Source organism: Brachycentrus maculatus, unplaced genomic scaffold, assembly GCF_059751285.1.
Source record: "Brachycentrus maculatus isolate JH-2025_06_01 unplaced genomic scaffold, ASM5975128v1 h1tg000189l, whole genome shotgun sequence".
Classification (NCBI taxonomy): domain Eukaryota; kingdom Metazoa; phylum Arthropoda; class Insecta; order Trichoptera; family Brachycentridae; genus Brachycentrus; species Brachycentrus maculatus.
In genome coordinates this window covers 353,347-369,803 of record NW_028280940.1, presented here as the reverse complement: position 1 = coordinate 369,803, position 16,457 = coordinate 353,347, and positions in this window count along the sequence as shown.

The following is a 16,457-nucleotide window of genomic DNA, read 5'->3' as shown; positions in this document are numbered from 1 at the left end:
ATCGGTCTTCTACTTTTGATGTATGAAAAGATATATGTATAAATATATATGTATAAATATATATGTATATATATATATATATATATATATATATATATATATATATATATATATATATAAATATATATATATATTTATATATATATATATATATATATATATATATATATATATATATATATATATATATATATATATATATATATATAAATACACACATATTTATATGTGTGTATACTCTTTCATGATATATATTATTGAGTATACATATGAGGAAATAATGAATGTGAAGCACGTTACCTTTGGTAAAATATGGCTTGTTATTGTGAATATTGTCATACTGTATCAGCTTGTGTTGAAGAATTAGATGTTCTGTTCCTTGTAGCGGCAGTGTTCGGAATGTGTCTGCTAGAGGGCCCCTCTTGAGTCATTCTATTGACCAATTTTTGAAGCTTTTGTAAAATAGTTTATTTATTTATCATTTTGCATTGTCTATGTCCATCAGGTGCTTTCGATAGATATTTATAAAGATATATGGTGAATATGTATTGTGACCAGTTTTGAAGTAATATTCTTTTATAAAGCTAGTTTCTTTCAACTATTTAACTATTATTTTTACCGGATTTGCAAAGTATTCAATTCAACCTAGTACATAAATATATTCAATATATTTTTGCCATTGTGAACTTCATTTTTCTTATGGTTGCATAATGGGTTAGTTTTCCTATTTTTTGAGAATGATCTTATTTTAAAAACAAATTTTAGATTTTTTTATTTATTTCAACATTTGCTTTCCCTCATATTGTCAATTTTTTTTAAATATTACACGCTTTAGATTACAGAAATGATAAAAAGGTACATTTTCACTGCGCTGTTTCCACACATTAATGAATGACCTTTTAGCACGTTGGCAAAAGTATTCCACTGATTCCATTTTAGCAAAGGGGAAAGCTAATATCATTAGATTTTTCCATTCTTGTTCTCGGAACTATAATTGTATTTTGCACAGAAGCAATGTAATTTTCTTAACAGAAATAAAACACTTTAAGTATTTATCTATTAGTATCTCCTTCTGATTTTCTTTGATAGAAATAACCTAAACCTTAAGGGGTAGATAAAAATTGAATCAACTACGTAAAAAGATCGGAATCCGGCCCATTAGCAACTTTGACACATTCGGAGAGAGCAACAATGCTAGTGTTTCTTAAATAATGCGTCTGGAAAAACATACTGACTTACTTCACTTGCCCTTACTGATTCATAAATATACATTCATTCCTCGCAATAACTAATGAGGTTGCCTTAATATTATTTTGTTTAGGTAAGAAGTATCTGCGGTCCGCATGAATTAATTTAATTGTTGATACGCTTCGGTATGTGTACGCTATGCTCTCGAAAAGTTCTACAAGTCCATCAAATTAAATAGCCTACCTTCGAAAAATTTTATGTAAAAGAATGAAAAAAATATTTTCATATACGTATAATATATGAAATCCACATATATTGATCTGAATAAATAAATAAATATTCCTACTTCTGTGTTTCATTTCTACCGCATGTAACTCCTGGAGTCCACACATCAAATGTCTCGACAGAGATGAACCATCTTTTTATACTATCTCACTTTCTGTCAAAAGGGAAAGCTATTTATTTCACAAAGATCTCAACAGATGGCAGTTTTGTCTGTCATTTCCAACTGAGATACGAAATTGATTGTTAAAATACCTCCACATATCGCTCACTCCTTTCAAGTACGTCATAAATCAAAAAACTTGATTTTTTAGGAGAACGTTTTTAATGTTTAAAAATATAATATAGTGCATTTAAAATAAATATCAAGCTACTTATTGAACTTTTTACTGTGAAACAGATCTTTTTAGGTAAAACCTGAAGGTTTTTTCTCCATTTTAAAATTTTTTAGTATATTTAAAAAAATAATTAAACAATACCTTATCTTCAAAATGCAAAAACAACACTTTCTGCACTGTAGCGGGTAAATATTAAAGTTAAAAATGTGCCTCTTTTGTTGGGATATAGTACATTTTCTGGGCATTCGAAAAACATGCACAAGGGAAAATTGACGATTTTTGATTTATGACATTCTTGAAAGGAGTGAGCGATATATAATATCATTTCCAATAATTAAGGCAATATGGATGATTGATAATGTGTAGAGATCACTCGAACCAGCCAATGTCAGAGTACACGACCCGACCAGTCTTTCATACTCCTTTCGTGTGAAAATGGTGCTTCATCTCTCAGGTATCTAATAAAATTTCATTAATATAATTGTTCAATTGCTGGAAATTGAATAACTCATTCGTGGTAGTCGAATGCTGTAACTGAATATTACGGGGGCGGTTCATTGTAGAAATAATGTGTAAATGAATAATGTGTAAAATATAAAAAGTAAAGGATTTTTTTATAAGAAATTAATAAAGATCCCGAAAAACTAAAATAATCAAAATAACTATTACATACATGAACTTTTAAGCTGATAAGGTTCATTTATACATAATTAAAAAATCACGACAAATCTTATTATATCAATAAAAATGGTAGATAAAAATAATTTATGTATAATACATTTAAATGGCGCGAACAAGAGAAAATTCGAGACATCATCGTGTGTGAAGTCATAACTTGAACCTTGATGTCTATAATAACATCAAGTAGAATACATAATGCCGGAACGCGTTAATTATATTTATATCGACATCAAGTTATGCGATTTTAATTTGATGATAACCAAAAATAGCAATGTGTAATCGTTATCGGACTTTTATAAATACAAATAAAATAATAAAAATCCTTTTATAAAGAGTATGTTTAATCCGATATTCCTCCCAAGTTGAATTGGCGTATTAGGCAGAGTAAGAAACGTCACACAACTCTGTCTTGCCAAACAATCTTCGCCCCTTCAGCATTCAATTCCATTCCTCAGGCATCTGCTCCTACGTACCTACCAAATAAATACATTATACTTATGGGTAAATTAATCATGAAATACATACGGGAATAATGATTGGTTTAACATTTTATTATTAAACGTAAAAACATGTTTATTAACTCCTATAAAGCTGTCCGCCTCCGTAGTGTAATTAATGGTCAGCACGTTCGGCTACCGTTCTGGAGGACCCGGGTTCGATTCCCAGGGGGGGTAAGAATAAATATGAGTGATTTTTTCATTATAATATTTATTCAATATTACCCTGGACTGGTACTTGAAGCGGAGGGCTGATCACCTTTCCTTCATGTGTAAACGATCAAGATAACACTGCGTTTATATGACGCAGTGCCCTATGCACCACTGGGGTGCGGATAAGGGTTTTATTATTATTATTTTTATTATAAAGCTGATCAATATGATTACATTATTGGGCTCCGATATAGTAACCGAAGCTATTGCCGCATATTTTTTTCTTTAATTAAGTAAAGTACCTTAATTTATAATACTGTACAAACAATATGGTCATCCTTCGCTGAAATTCACCTTCTCAAAAATATCTCTTCGTTTTAAGGCCATATAAACCAATTAAGTATTGGTAATATTATATTTGCAAAGTACACAAAATAGGTACTCCATTTAAACAACAAATCAAAAATATAATTAATTTAAATCATAAATAACGTACCATTTAGGTAACACGCGAGTTATTGCGGGTACCTAGGAATGTACATGTCTACGCGAAGTAGGTAAATATTTGTAAAATAAAACAAGAAGCAATTAATGCTTTTAAATTATTGCGCCACGTTACTTAATTATTGATTCAACATTTACTATTTAAATACAAGACGATGTGAGGTCGCGTTGGAGACCGACGACGATCGGCTTCGGATGGACTAATCGACTAATAGATGAACTTGACAAATCAAGGATATCGGTGTTTGAAAACGTAATAAAATTATCAAAACAGTCGACACAAAATGGCGAATATTTCCCGCTTGACGGTCGGCTATTGATTTGATTCAAGGAATTCCGAGCCGGAAAACTTATCTCAGTCATCTACATCTACGTCACATCGCGCTTGGTTTATTACTCTGACGCGGTGATATGCTGAACATGTTCGGACACATCTCTTTTGTATTGTTTTAAACTTAAATCGCTAACACTTTTCTTCAAAACATCAAATCACTTCAATGGGATCTACAATACTTACATAAAAATCTGTAAGAGGTTAATAAATAATATAAGGATAATTTTTAAAAAAATATGGCGCGCTGACCTTAGTTTTTATAATTTTCATTATCCTCTTGTTTTATCCCAAACTCATAGCTTATGCAAAACGAACTATTATCGGTAAAATGTCCAAGCTTAAATTATGTGACTTTTTCCTAAGGTGACTGGCGAAATAAGGTGTTATTTGGGAAAATTTGTGACGAAATAATATAACGCGACTCGTTGGAACCTGAACGTCCATTTTTGACCCGCGAGCTGTGCATGTATATTGATTCACTTACAACTACAACTTACGTGATTTTTTCCAAACTTGGCTGGCTAAATAAGGTATTTATAATTTGGGGAAATATGTGACGAAAAAATTTAAACTAACTCATTGGGACCTGAACGTCCTTTTTGACCCGAAAGCTCTACCTACATATTAATTTACTTTGCATGTACAAATAATATTACTGATAATAATACCAGTGTGTCAACAAATTTAAGGATTAGTTGTTAGTTTCTAGATACCGCAGCAAATATCCCGATTGTTTTTCAAAATTTAAGAAAACCTTATATTTGTGAAATAAGCAACAAACAAAAAATGCGTGGTGTTTATTTAAATAATAACATTTTTTTATTACAACAAATCTATGTAATAAAAGTATGTATGTAGGAGTAGTTCATCATACATATACAGCATTTAATGTAATGTTCTTTCCTTGAACTGGTTAATGACCATAAGGCAGTTTACCTCGTATGTACGAGTAGGGAGGATATAATTACCAGCAGAGGGAGGATGTCGATTATAGGTATATAGGTTAGAATATGTATTGCAATTTATTTCTATTTATAAAATATATATTAGTTTAAATTATGCACACGATATCATATATACCTATGTACCTACACAACAGTACGCGAACAAAAGTAGATATAGAGAAAAATCTGGGAATAATAATTAATTACTATACTTAAATATTATCATAGAGTAGGAGCGTGTATCTTTGCATATGTATTTTTCATCGATAATTTTGTTAGGTCGTTGATTCCAAAGAGAAGTTAAAGATATATACTATGTAGTGTAATCATACTACATAGTTTATATCGTTCCGCCTTCGTAGTGTAATGGTCAGCAAGCTAGGCTACCGTACTGGAGGTCCCGGGTTCGATTCCCAGGAGGGGGGTCAAACAAATATATGTGCTTTTTTCACTCATATATTTATTAAATATTACTCTGGACTGGTACCTGAAGCGGAGGGTTGATCAGCTTAACATAACACTGTGTTTATATGATGTTGATCAGATCAACATAACACTGTGTTTATATGATGCAGTGCCTTATGCACATCGGGTGCCGGTAAAGGTTTTTTGAGAGAGTGAAATCAACTTGTCTGTTAGGTGAAACAAAATATTAATTTATTTTGATGACTTTAACTTCCTGATAGTACAGATCGACAACCGGTATCAAAAAGCCAAAAAAGTTTAAATAAAGTTGGATATTCAACTCGTTATCTGCCCACTGTGATCGACCACCTGTCGCAGTCGTGGCTTTTCATTTAATATTTTAATATATTATTGACGATCTGATCTCATCCACTTGTTATCGACCTAAGATATACGTACTAATAGCAAAATTAAACAAAATTTCGAAGAGCTTTTTTTTAAATATTCAACAAATACATTACGTACCTATGTAAGTATTTAAATATATTCAGACTAGGTATAGGCCAGTCGCTGTGAACAGTGACAAGTTTTTTTTCTTACTTATTGTTAGATGGGGTTAGGTGGGTCATTTGTAGCTTAATACTTGATTTTCTGGACACTTTTGCGTAAGGTGTCTTATAATCAACCTTGTTAAAAAATTTAATCGGTACAATAATTAATGGATAATTTCACTTCGATTTCAATTAGGACCGTGAATTTAACTGTTTTGTTATCGAGATGATGTAATGATTAAAATAATTCCATTTAAATTTTCACCTTAAAGTTGTAATAATGCGTTATTTGAATACAGCAGTTTATCACTTGCAAACATTATAGATATCTGCCTCGGGGTAATGGTTAGCGTGTTTAGCTACCGTGCTAGAGGTCCCGGGTTCAATTCCAAGGGGGGGAGGGTGAAAATAAAAATTAATGTTTTTGCACTCTAATATTATCATATGGACTGGTCTCTGAAGCCCAGGAGTGATCACCTTTCCTTCATGTAAGTATCGGTCAAGATAACAATGTGTCAATACGATGCAGTGCTCTATGCACCATTGGGTGCAGATAAGGGTAAAAAACGTGACGTAATTTCAACAAGAGATAAACTGCTGTATTCAAATAACGTAAATTTCCTAGCGACTGGCTGAAACGTGAATTCACAAAGATTAGCTCTACACGTGGCATATGTACAAGTTTTTGTGAAAAAAATATGTACATACTTGAGTTTAAAATATTTTCTTATTTGTTTTTCTCCATTTAAATGAAAATACCTTATGAAATTGATACACATTTTTAAAATGTTAGTATTCTCAATATAACATATTTTGTGGAACTCTGAAATAACGTTTATATAATGATATAAGCTATATCTGCAGGTAAGTCATAAATCAATAAACAAATATTTACGACTAAAATTATAACTTTGAATAGTAAAGGGGGTACCCTTGTTAAACATATTTATATACATATTCCATTTCTCTTATTTATTTTAATTAAAAAACTCACTCGCTTTCATGCAGAATACAGCTTTTTATATGAGGAATCATGTAATAACATTTTTCAAGTAATAACTATTCATTTTTGTTATGCTGTTTGATTTATGAATGAATAAATAAATATAAAATAAGTAATCATAATAATATTGTGATTGGGTAGATATTAATTTTGTACAAACCAATTAATTAATTAGAGCGAAGTGAATTATTGTCCCGTGGTTAATGTTACTGAAACTGATTCTAAGTTTCTAGATTCGAGCCAACTCTTCTTCAACAGACCTACGAAAATACTATGTTATTCTTCGATGTAGAGGTGGAATTTATTTGGAGAGTTGCAGATGGTGTAAGTGACGGAGCTCAGGGCGAATGTCAATACTTCTATATAACAAAGGAATTGGACAAGAAGTAGTAGATTGAGTTTAGCAGCGATAGCTAAGGTATGTTAGAAAGCATAAATAAATGCTGCATCTTATTTGAATAGTATGATTTGTATTCTAAAAATAAATCCTTCGATACTTTGAATAAAGTGTGAATAAAAGTTCAATTACAGGCAGCGGACCCTTGACCAATATTTACGATAGAGTGCTATTTTATGTAATATGAAGTGTACTTTATGTAATGTAAAGAAATATTTTATAAGAATCACATATGATCTCATATAATTTATTGATAATAAATTGAAATAAATAATGGAAAAAATGTTTCATTAACGATCGAAAAAATATTTTGTACACAATGGAAAATCGTTAACAAATTTGAGACATAATTTTTAAAAAATTCTTTACGTAAAACCTTCAATATTTTTTCAAAGAAATGTTAAGAAATAAAAGCAGTTAGTGTAAAAGCTCTAACCTTTTATATTCTAAAATTTCCTTATTCACAATTACCAAATAGTGAGAATCGTACGTGATCGCTTACCTGTTTTAAAAATAAAATTTAAGCACCGAAAAGGTATTTTTTGCCGATTACATATTTTTTCACATTTTCATACAATTTTGCATGAAATTTTTGATAACCACGCCCCTGCCGGTCGTTAAAACAATGTAAGTTTTTAAAATGCAATATTATAATAATTTGTAAAATAAAATAATAATAAACTGTATTAGTGCAGTTTTAAGAGTTTAATGTCACGAATCTCAAAATTTTGTCACATTCGATAATTATTATAGGGAAGAGCATCTACTTGAAAAAGCGGATAAATAATTGTACTGGTGATCATTGCTAGATAAAGAGTAACCTTAAGTTAATATTATAGAGACAAAGAATTGTGTCAGCAATTTAAATATTGATAAAACATAAATATAAACGAGCATTATAAAATATAAATTCCATAATCCTCTTTTGTATAATATTCCAAGATCAAGCGAAACAAGGTCAGACTTTTCTATGACAATATTGCCATATTATGTATTTTTTAGCGCTTCTTTAATATTAATCAGGAAATTGTTGCGAAACGGATGTCCTTTAACTCAAAGGTCACTCATTGATCTTAGTGCTAAAATGTTTTATTGACATCTTTTATTATTATCATTTGGGAAAATAATTATTTTAACCTAATCCCAAGTTTTGAATTCCATCATTTTGATAAATTCTCTGTAAGTATTGCTTAAAATACCATAAAAATAGTTGAATTTCTGATGTTTGTAGTGTACTTTGTCTCTATGATAATCCCATATAATTGGTGACATAATAATGAATTCCCGAGTCGATCTAATTCACAAAACCTGTTTTAATGTCTGACCTTGAACTAAAAAGTCCATTCAAAGGAAGAGATTAGCCTTAATTTCAGCCTTGTACGAGGATAGTACTGCGTGCATTAGGGTTAATGCGTCATTTTCATCTTGGTGTGGAATCTCTAAAGGTGTTAAACAGGGATATGTATTGTCACCGCGGCTGTTTAACTTTAATCTAGACATGGATTATTGCATGCATGAAAGAACTGAAAGGTTTAAATATTGGAATTAAATGATTTATTTCAATATGTGTTACCTTTTGTAACATATGCTGACGATGCTGTGCTTCTTGCTGATAGTAGAGAAGACCAGTAGGAGCTGGTGTTAAATATGTGCAACAATTTGCTGATGAATATTAGCATATCCAAAGTCATCGTTTTCAAAAGAGATGAAGAATGAAATAGATGTAAAATAGTAAAGTAAATGGGGAAATTTTGTAACAGATAGACGATTTTGTATATTTGGGAAGTATGTTTTCTAGGGTTGGAAAGATTGTTAAAGACCTAGAAAGGAGAGTGAATGCTGGAAGCAGATTGAATGATGAACTGAAATCGGTCACAGCGAATGAAAATCTTTCAGCGAAGCTGAACTGGCAGCGCACAATGGAGTCCTGGTTTATGGTGTATGGAAACCTATTGTATGGAAATGAGACATGAAAATAAAAAAAATAAAAGTGAATGTAAACTGAATGCAGTCGAAAAGCGATGTCTCAACGAATGTGCGGCGAAACGATGAATGAACATTAAGGATCATCACAAATCATGAGTAAGGGTAAGTTTATACGGTGCAGCGCGAGGTATCCGATAACGAAGCAATGATTTACCCCGCATCTATGCAAATTCTAAGCAAAACCACTCGCTTGCCGATGATCTGCCTGATTTTTTCCGATTCATTTTTTTTTCATGTTTCTACTTTTATTTTCGTTTTTACTTTTTCCTCGACTTTTCTTGAATTTTTAGATTATTCTATGTTATTCATAAGTATTGAACCCACCACTTACTCGAACTTTTATTAATTTTTACTCCGAACAAACACCTGCACCGCATGACTGATCACCGTGTAGTGAATTAATCTAATCTATTCCCCAATACACCATCAGGAGAAGAGCTTATTTTTCGTAAAGTTTTTAGGTTATATGATTTAAATAACAAAGTTTTAACAATATCCTGTTTTGAACGTCATATTTTTCTATACTCTCTCACAACCCTTTCAAGAGTTTCTACGCGCAGTAGTCTTCAAGTGACGTAAGTTTTAAAGCAAATATTTGCATGGTCTTTGTGTCTATTGAGAATTACGTAGTTGCTATGAAAAAAATGAGTACTTCCTATTGAAATCAATACAATACGATCTTAGTATCGACAGCATAACGATATTTAACATTCCATTGTTGAGAATCGAATTAGAAGGCATTCTTAACAAATATTAAACCTGGGAACAGAAAAATAAATATACTACAGCGGAGTTTACCAAAAATTCCAACCCTTTACTCACTTTACTGATATTTCAGTGAGTGTGTGCTAGATTTTTTTATGAAAGCAAGAGTAAGAGCTTTGTTTAAAAAAATAAATTAAGAGTAACAGCTTTTTGTGCGTATACATATATATTTTTGAAAAAATAGCATGTTTAAACTATTTAAGGGTGAAAAATACTTGAATCTACAGAAAAGTTCATCTTCGAGATACCAAAATGACTTTACAATACCAAAATGCAATACTGAACAATTCCAAGAGAACAAATATTTGAGAACCAAATACTTAAATTACTTCAATAACCTACAGATATAAAAAAAACTAACTATTTAAAGTTATTTTAATGCAAAAAAAATAATTATATACATGTTAATGAAAGAAAAAAACACTATGAAAATGAATACTAAAAAAATAACCCACAAATATAAACAATAAATAAAAAGTGTAAGTTCCTTTCCAAGCACAGAGTCTCTTTGTTAGAGAAAACATCGTAATTAATTTTAAGGTAAAGTAGAAAATGAATAAAATAAAAATTTTAAAACTCTTATAACTTCACATATTAAACAAAGTAAAATAAAAATGTATTTTGTTATCTGTGTAACAATTTCAAATATCAAATATCATAAAGGTAATCAATTTACCATTTTATAACTTACAAAACTACTTTTCGAACCGGTTGACTGATCATTAAGTTATAATAACATAGCGATATTAAACAAAGTTGTTTTGCGAATTCCCTTAACCGGGTTTCAATACAAAACTGTGTCCATACGAAGTTGGTGTCTGTTTTTTTGGAAGAGCCACGAGTTCTATTGAAAAATGCAACGTAAAGTTTATAATCGTAAAATACGAGGTCACCAGAAATTTTGTAAGAAAAGTCAGAAGTTGAGAAAGTATAACTATATAGAATAGACATGATTTTGGAGGCAACGACCTGTTTTTTTGCTTTTAGCCTCGCTTTATTTTATAATGATGAAATTCACAATATCGATATGATGCATAGTCAATGTGATAACAAAATTTCCTGATTGTGTTCCCTAAAAAGGAGATAGGAGCAGGACCAGCCTGTTGTGAGTACGAACAGACACCTAAGAATACAGATGGACTTGTGGCACTTCGGACTTTGTACAGCGGACGCTTGGACGGAGATTCAGAGTTGGCCGATAGAAGTGGTGATCTGGCATGCTAGCCGCTAGCCGCTGGCCGCTGGCACGAGCAGCTGGTCGCCGACGTCACTAACAGGTTAATTGTGCCGGCAACTCATCAAACAGGCCGTGTTGTAGTATCTACACGTTGCTATAATGTAGGTGCGATATGCCTACTGAAAACTGCTTCTTAAACTCAGATCTAACGGTATATCGAACTAGGGTCATTTAAATTATTTATATATTATATCTATGTACTACAAAATAAATACTATACATCTTTTATCCGTATTCCAGAAATTAAATGATGTTTTCACGTACCCCCAATTCTGCCTATGTCCACTGAAAATTATCATTTTCTCTAAACTGATAACGACCCAATATGTTGAAAGAAATTTTCAATGATATTACGATATATTATATTAATGTTTGGATTGGATCATTAAACATAAAACAATATTACGCCTTTTACATACGTACATTATTCTTCTAACCCTTATCCGCACCCCAATGGTTCATAGGGCACTGCATCATATAAACGCAGTATTATCTTAATCGTTAACACTTAAAGGAAAGGTGATCAGCCCTCCGCATCAGGTACCAGGGTAATATTGAATAAATATTAGAGTGAATAAATCACTTATATTTATTTGATCCCCCCCTGGGAATCGAACCCGGGACCTCCAGAACGGGAGGTTTTTTTTGGTAGTCGTATAATTGTATTTAACAAAATTCAAAAGGGTTGAACAACCTCTCATTGTCAAGACAAGGGCGCAGAGGATCAAGTAGCCGCGAAGGTAGGTATCCTTATTGATTTTTTTTTTGGAAATCTGCTTTTTCACAAACAACTAACATTCGGTGTCCATCACGGAGCGTGGTCGAGAGTATGTTTGGCGAGTTATATCATTAAATTAACAATGTTCATAATTAAATTGGACCATATAACCTAAAGCAATTTTACATCAAAACATAATATTTTATTTATTTTGCAATCAGCAGACACCGGACTCGCGATGTCAAATTTCAGCTCGCAGTTGAGCCAACCCATCCCACCTATACCATGCATGATTTGGATTTTGGCACGGGTGGAATATTTCTAAGAAATATGTAAGCTTTGTCAAGTAAATAATGGTTAGTGCTCTTTATATAATATTAAATTTATTTGCGATTATTATAATGTTAAAAATATAATTTTATGTTTGAATCAAAAATCTTTATTTTTATTTTCACCAACATCAATCAGTGTAATAAATTTATCATACTGTTTTATGTTTAAAATATTCAACTCCATCAGCATCCTTCATCGTGATTTATTCTTAGGAAACGTTTCTTGAACCTCTTGTTTAGTTTATCGATTAAATAAAAATAAAACGTTTGTACGAGTATAGTAGCATTTAAAAAAATTATAATAATATAATGGAAGTTGTAATGAAGCCTTCAGATTTAAATTGATTGCATAAAAAAGTGACGATTGATTATTTAGTAATAATTTATCTTTTGCATTAATACCTAAATATTATTCTCTCAGAATGTAAGTATTTTTTAATACGGGGATGTTCCACATATGATATCGTACGAGTAATTGCTAATCTGGACGTGTATGACATGTGTGAGTCATAATATTCAATGATTAATATTATCATTCAAACTTTCACTTCACAGGTATGTCAAAGAACATAATTTTTAACAACGTCTGTGTCAAGTATCATCAACTAGATACATGTAATTTTTTCTGAAGTTTTTAATAAAAATTAAATCTGAATAAATTATCAGTCGGAATTCACGAATCTTAAACGTGTATGAACTTGACTTGGAAAACATGTTATCAAAAATACATTAACGAAAACGGAAAAGAAAAGGTATAGGTAGGATTAGGTAGGTATAGGTAAAAGGTAAAGGTTTTGCCCGGCTCGTGTAATGACTAGCGTTAGTTCAATTTTGTATACCGTGCATGAGGCTTCGAATTCTATTCTTAGGGGTGTCAAAATAAAATAAATGTTTCGCTTTTTTATATGGGAATTGCATTTATAATTTACTTTGCTTATTATGTACAAGGAGATATGTTTGACTTTAATTTTATTTAATTAACGATCAAGATAACATTGCGTCCGCGTAGATGCGATGCAGTACCCTATCCACCATTGGGTACGATAAGGGTTTCACATTCCAAAACATAGAAGCTAACGATTTTCATTTTTCAATATTTTTTACAGTGTTTAATTAAATAATTAGGCATGGGTTTTTTTAATCTTTCTCGGAAAAAAACTAATCATCGACGTACAAAGAAAAACATCTACAAGGACGATACCTATCGTGAGGTTTTTTTTGATTACTTTTGTACTTACCTAAGTATCTGAGTATAAATTTATGTATTTATGTATATTATATAATTTACTGGGAAAATTAAGTTTTAAAATACATGTATACTTTAAGCATGATTTTCAAATGTTAACACATATTATGACAATCACAAATAATGTAAATTTTTATTCTTATAAATTATACAGGTTTTTACCTACTTACATTAGAAATTCAATTGTTTTCATGTGACAAAGGTTGAATTGCATTAATTAATGGGTTAGTTGAACTATATCGTGAAAGTGATTAGCAGAAATTAAAATTTATGTTAAAATTATTTTTAAATATGTTCCATAAACCTACAAACTTTCCAGTGTTCCAGTTTTAGAATATCCTATTGATAGGGAAGAATATTGCAAGACACATTATAAAACAATACATAACATTAGATACGCTCATACTCTTTCCACTCATTCTCTTCTTATATGGCATCCTGTGAAGGGTGTTTTGCGCCATTACAATTTATATTATTCACGTAATTTTCGCTAATAAAGGATATGATATATTAATAAATGTATAAATTATAGACATGCAGAATTTATTACAAAATGTACTGCTGGTTAAGGAATATTGGTGTATCTAGAGGTTGTTTCTGTTCACGTGAGGACTACAAACAACATAATTTATTTCATTAACAGAAGCATTGTCGATTTGCTTCTGAATATGTTTATAATACACGAAATAGAACGTAAATTCATTTATAGATAATGGCTTCAATTATTATTATCTTTAAGTACTTCTCATACAACTATTATGCATGTATTGTCAAAAGTATTAATAATGTAATAATATTCAAACTATGTACAGGTAGCTAGTATTTACCTAAAACAAACCCTACAAACAAGATACACGTATAATCCAACTGTTAGGATTATACTCAAGTTTAATTTTTCTTAAATCAAAAATACCTTTATTTAATTTTTAATCCGTTATAACAATATATAATACATGATACATGATTTTGTAAAACGTATTATTTATTGTGTTTTATTTCTCGGAGGTCAATGTAATAGTAGTATAAATGTTTTCTTTATACTGCGTTTACAATATTGAAACTTTAAGGTTATTTTATCCTTTTCAGATCTGAAGCCGATATAACGCAGGTACATAATATTGTAAAACGTATTATTTATTGTGTTTTATTTCTCGAAGGTCAATATAATAAAAGTATTAAGTTGTCTTAATACTGTCAATACAATATTGGAACTTTGAGGTCTCCATTTCCTTTTCAGACCTGAGCAAGTATTTTTTTAACATTTTTTTTCTATCCTTTAGATTCTTATTTGTTATTTGAACCTTTTCAATTTAATGTAAATTAAAAACATTATGATATCAATCAATGATTATTAAAAAGGATTTATATTTTTTAAAGGTGAGCATTCCTTTTTTTCGTTCTTCGGACCGGATTATAAATTAATCTAAATATATATTTTTTAAAGCTTTACATATCGACTGTTCAATATGAAAAACCTACCAGGAAGTAGATTTAAGGCCTCAATCAGAGGACACGAGGTAACCTATACAAGTATGTAAATTACAGCACAATTCACACAATTTTATTTCTTCCATATTCGATTATTCAAACGAACAAATGTCAAAATTCACATAAAACAATGTCAACAAACGTTGGAACGAAAGTAACTATTATAAACCCATCAACGAACATCGTGATTTATGCAAGTATAAAAACGACGTCACTTCAAGAAAGCATCGATTTAATAGACAGAATTTTTGGACTTTCTTAGTTCAGCCACATCACTCCAATGCTTACGTATTAAACATTGGAAATGTAAAGAGAAAAGCAGAAGATAAATCAGGAGAGTAAGGTGGATGCTTTGAAATATCCCAATTTAGCTCCTTTAATTGATGTTGCGTTATCATCGCCCTCATCTTTCGCACATTCGACTTTCGTACAATTCCCTATTTCGGCAATAATGCAAAAATGTTTTGTTTCCATGCAGTTGATTCCCTTTCACACTATCAAATGCATATGAACTAGTTCTGTACTGAAAAGTGTTATGTACGTACTGAATTGAATGTGATCCCAATGGAGAACACATATCTCAAGTGCGTGGGGAGATCCATAATAGTACTTCATGTGTTGTAAAATATAACTCTTGTCAAGTTTATTAAAAAAATATAATTTTTATTCAATACGTAGTTAGTAGTAGTTTTTTTATAAAAACAAATTGTAATGTACAATTTTTGTGTTTTAAAAATAAATTATCCCTCTACTTTCGAACACATTTTCAGGAACCAATCATGTGCGAAAGTTGAGGTCCGCCGGTATATACTTATACATATAAGATACAACACCTCGCAACCTAGCGCGCACATTTTTATAGTGTAATTTAACAATATTTATGACTATATCTGATATAACTCCAAATGAATACACCAAATCGCGTCGCAATTTTCCGTGTTAGCTGTGTTAAAAAAATTATCTAAAGTATCGAAAGAACAGGTCCAGATGATGTAAAACCTATTGGCACCGTTCTCGGGAGGCATCCAATATCCAATCCTGGGTTGGCAGAAAGTAAGTCGCGCACATATCACGATATACCTGTTTGACCAAATTCCAACTCACCGATCACTTTAGTAACCACTTGGATAAAAACAGAACCGCATCGTACTATAATATGTTGTCTCAATCATTAAGGAGATGACAGTATGTAATCCGGTGTATTTTATCAACTCTTAATCTCTGAAAGGAAAATATATACTGTTTGTATGAATAACACATTCGTTGAAGTTATACTGGAAAGTCATTTGAAGTGCAGGACTGATTACTGATAAACGATTACATGTCTTTATTCAATTGATTGCCAATGTAATACTTAGACATATGCATCATTATTTAAAAAAAACGTAATTTCCGAAAAGGAGATAAA